General features: G+C 41.0%; 1 pseudogene; it reads right to left on the reverse strand.

The window, feature by feature from the left end:
* Positions 1-1,045: 1,045 nt before the first annotated feature.
* LOC149152524 (uncharacterized) lies at positions 1,046-1,639 on the reverse strand (annotated as a pseudogene).
* Between the last annotated feature and the right edge of the window lie 3,197 nt (positions 1,640-4,836).

Raw genomic sequence — 4,836 nt, forward strand, 5'->3', positions numbered from 1 at the left:
TACTGCATTAATGCCCTCATTATGTGAGGAATTCAAAAGAACTAATCCATGTAATAAACATGGATTTGTATGGAATGACATTTGTCCTGGAAAATGCATGCATGTATCTGCAGAAGTAAATAATCGATGGCATGTGTTCGGAGGGTGAAAGGACAAATTGTAGGTCATTGTGCAGCTTAATAAAATCTGTGTAAGGTTATCACTGTCAAGTAGAGGCTGCTCGTGGGAAATAATTTTTAAGGTAGTGAGTCATGTTTATAAAAGCGCCAACATAATATTGAGTTTCTATATTTGTAATCCTTCACTGTGGTTTCTATGTGGTTTCTATTTCAGCAATCGTATGCTCAATAATACCTAAGGCTTTAGCTACTAATTAACATTAAAGATAAAATAATATTTAAGATAATGGATATGTCAATGCTCCTGAAATCAAATGGGACAAAACATGCATGTTGACACACTTCAATTCATGGTGGATCCAAATAATGTGATGATTGCCACTAGATCTAACACAAATTTTCCGTTGTCTTTTCTTCCATTTGTTTTGTTGTTTTTCAGACTAGAAATAGATTCGATAAGGCAGGCTCTGTACCAGCAACAACAAAGGCGTTCGATAAGGTAGAGTCGACGTTCAAATAATGTGATGACTGCCACTGGATCTGGGACAAATTTTCCGCTGTCTTTTCTTCCATTCGTTTTGCTATTTTTCAGACTAGAAACAGGGTCAATAAGGCAAGCGTTGTACCATCAACAACAAAGGCGTTCGATAAGGCAGAGTCGGCCTTCGAGAAGGTAGACTCTGTACGAGCAACAACAAAGATCCTCTACGTAAGTTATCTGTTTCATGAATATCATTCAATTTTTCTACGTGGTTAGAGACTTGCCCAAACCTCGGGCCTAATGCCCTGCTTTTGTACCACAGTATGGCACTCCTACCTCCAACAGCAAGGCAGTGCTTTTGTGGAAACATTGGGATTCGCTGGCTTCTGTTGCAGACAGTGCCAAGTGGCAAAGAGGCTTCAGTTGGGTGTGAATGCAGAGGAAATCAGGCGGGGGAGGAAGATGAGTGGTCGTCCATGAAAGCAAGGCGGGAGGCGATGGCAGAATGGTACATGATGTCGTGGAAGCTCTCTGTTGCCTAAAGCTCCTCTCGCAACAGTTGTGCCTTCTCCGTCGTGAATCCTAGTCCACTCCTTCTCGCCGCCTTAGGGTTGGCAGAATGGTACATGATGTTGTGGAAGCTCTCTGTTGCCTAAAGCTCCTCTCCCAACAGTCGTGCCTTCTCCGTCGTGAATCCTAGTCCACTCCTTCTCGCCGCCTTAGGGCTAGGGTTTGCAACAGTGATGGTTTCAGGTTCAGGTTTAGCAGACATTGAAGACAAAGGAGAAGAAGTGGTGAAAGAGGATGGCTCTGGCTCGTCGACAATATCGAAAAGCAGAGACCACCAGGGCTTTTTCTTTCTTTCGGCCCCGGCGATCATATCCACCACGCCTTCATACCCCGAAGAACAGGAAAAGGCAGCAGCAAAACGCACCATCAACATCGATTTGCGGCACGAAGGTCGCGGGATCGAGTCGCCGAACAAGGATTTCTTCGCTAAGGTTCAGGGTTCAATCTTGGGAAAACTCAAGCTCTCCATGATGTCAAAATTTGCATACATCTCGCTCAGCCTAGCTCTGTTCTCGTGTGTTAAATGGGATTTGGGGTGATTCGATAAATTTAGCGGCGGTTGTGTTACTATAGACAAAATAATTGAATCTGAGATGTGGCTTCTGTTGCAGACAGTGGCAAATACACTTCAGTTGCAAAGCTCAAAGCCTCTGGGATGTGCCCACCTCCAGTAAGTTAGCGTGCACTCTTTTAGATTCAAGGTTTATGCTCTATGTTGAAGTCCTTCCATCTGATCCAATGTTGTAAGTTATAATACGATACAATGTGGATTGAATTCTAAGGTGCATGATGGCAGGCCTAGAGCCATACGAAACAGTAAGCACAAATTTTTTTCTTGGTATCTAATGGAAGTTGTCGAGCCTTTTCTGCAGGTTTTTTGCACGCTTGTTTCGGTTAGTACCTGAAATTCGGCGTTGCAGCAAAGGAGCGTTGTGTGACAACAAAGGAGTTGTGTGACACGAGAGGTGTAACAGATCCAAATCCAAATCGAGTCCAGATCACCAAGTGGCGAAGCAAAGCGATTGGCGGTGCCTCTTTCAGTGTCGGTGTGTGATAGAAAAGCTACAGCGAAGGAAGTCACATAGCTACAGCAAAGGAAAGGACACGAGATCTGTAACAAATCTAGATCACCAAGTGGCAAAGCAAAGTGGTCGCGGTGCCTCTCTTGGTATCAGGACACGAGAGATGAGGTGTCAAAATGGTGTCAACATAATAGTAAAGGAAAGGACACGAGACACGAGAGGTCGGGTGTCAAGATGGTAGTAATAGTACAAAATTTAGAACAATCTTAGCATTGTTTCAATCCACAAAAATTTGAATGAAATCATGTTTTTTAACCAAAGAAATTTTGAAAATGCTCTCCTCCCGAAAAGACCCCTCCTCGAAAAAGAGGCCCAATAAGATGTCGAAGTCTCTCATTGACCAACAAATAAAATGCAGTGTCAATGTCAAAATTTAAATTTCAAAAGAGGCCAAATAATATGTCAAAGTCTCTCATTGACCAACAAGTGCGGTGTCAATGTCAAAATTAATAAGGCTGGACATAAAATCGGTGTCAATGTCAAGATTTAATAAGGCTTGACATTTAATACGGCAGAGAAAAAATGATGGAACTTTGGGTTTCCGATTTTAATTTCAGAAATTTTAATAAAGCAGAAAAGGTGTTTGGCTTGAAACTTTGGGTATCCAATTTTAAGGTGTTTGGCTTGAAACTTTGGGTATCCAGTTTTAATTTCTGAAATTTCTATTTTAATGTTTGTAACGGCAAGGATAGCAAAACATATCGATTACTATAGTGACTGCCAAGGGCGGGCAGGGACTAAAAAATATATATATCCAAAAAAAATCCATCCAAACTTAACCAAGTTTCTTCCTTCAGGGCAGTACACTGAGCAATAAATTTGTATGAATGTATCTCATAACATGTACCCGCACGGGTTATTCCGTTAACTTTAAATTCAAATTTACCGAAGGCCATAATAGTTGTCAAACTCTCGGCACAATTAAAGATCCATAATAACATGTACCGAAAGCCATAATACTTGTCAAACTCTCGGCGCAATTAAAGAGCCATGATAACATGTACCAAAAGCCATAATAGTTGTCAAACTCTTGGCGCAATTGATGTTTGAGAACCTGTGTCGCATTTAGAAATATGTAAAAACATGAATGATGGGAAGACAAATTACGTGAATTACTTGGGTGATAAGTCTGTAATGCTATTATCGGCGTTTGATAGAGGAACCACAATACGAAACTGGGATGAAACGGCTGACACAGAAGGTGTGGTCGCAGACGCATGTGACAACGTAGACCCAGAAGTAGCGGATTCGCTAGTTTTGGAAACATTAGACTTCACAAAAGCAGGCTTTGAGGGATTTGGTAAGGTCACGGAAGGAGATGAAAGCATCAAAGATATTGCAGACATCGGTGGACGAAGTGAGGGGCCGGGCTTGTGTACACAAAATTGCTGGAATTTAATTCCAACTGCAACAATGAACAGCTGGACAGGAATCTGATCTGCAGTAAATAATCCAGGCTGTTTGGTGCATCAAAGTCACGCCTGATATTTTGCACATTAATGTGCATTAAACTCTCAGAATTGAATTCCCCTGCAACTGCCTTGCTGCATTCATTACGGGCATAGGCATTAGAATATATTTTTTATTATTTTATTGTTTAAATCAGATATGTTTTAGCATATAAATACATCACACAGCAGTTCTGTTTTAAGGTTAGCTGAAGAATTATACAGAGCAGAAGAAGAATGATACAGAGTAGAGGAGCGCACGCAGCAGCGTGAAGATAAATTCTTCCAGAATATTGAAACGCACAGCAGTGCACAGCAGGAGTAGACGTAACAGCGTAGCAGATAGCAGAAAGGGAAAAATGCACAGCAGTGCAGATATTTTGAATGTAATTTGTTTTATGGTTGTTTGCTGAGAGAGAGGGACGAACCTGTAACAGTTAGTTTATTTTTTAATAAATACAAGTTATTTTTCATGTTGCTGTTACACCGTCACCGTTGCTGTTACACCAGTTCCATCGTTGCTGCAACACCAAACTACGTTGCTGCAACACCATTTCCAGCAAACAATTTTCAGTTTTCTGTGTTAAAAACAATGTCAAAGAGAGCATTTTTTTTTGTCTGTCTGTTATGAAATTATCACAAATTAGCAACATGGTATCAGAGCTGGTCTAGGCACTCAGTGAGTCAAAAACAGAGCTTGTTTTTCACTGTAGGAGCTGTAAGAAGCTTGTTGAGCATTTTTTTTTCCAGCAGAGAAAGTTTTTGCTTGTTTTCATTATACAATTAGTATCTCTTCTTTACCAATACAGGTTAAGATGGCAGATGCTGGAACAGGTTTGACAAATTCCCAACTTCCACAGTTTAATGGGAAAAATCACAGTTATTGGTCCATAACAATGAAAGCATTGTTTGTTTCTCAAGGACTATGGGCGCTGGTTGAAACTGGCTATGCTGAACCTGCAGATGCAACAGCACTAGCTGCTTTGACATTTTCAGAAAGAGACCAGTTGAAGGGCGACAGAAAGAAGGATGCCAAAGCCCTCTTTTTCCTCTTCCAATCAGTACATGAAAGTGTTTTTCCGCGGATTGCAGCAGCAAAAAAATCTAAGGAGGCATGGGATATTCTCAAAACTTCC

Source organism: Pinus tabuliformis, chromosome 9 (genome assembly GCF_031772625.1).
Source record: "Pinus tabuliformis cultivar Carrire ecotype Pingquan chromosome 9, CPIR1, whole genome shotgun sequence".
NCBI classification, from domain to species: domain Eukaryota; kingdom Viridiplantae; phylum Streptophyta; class Pinopsida; order Pinales; family Pinaceae; genus Pinus; species Pinus tabuliformis.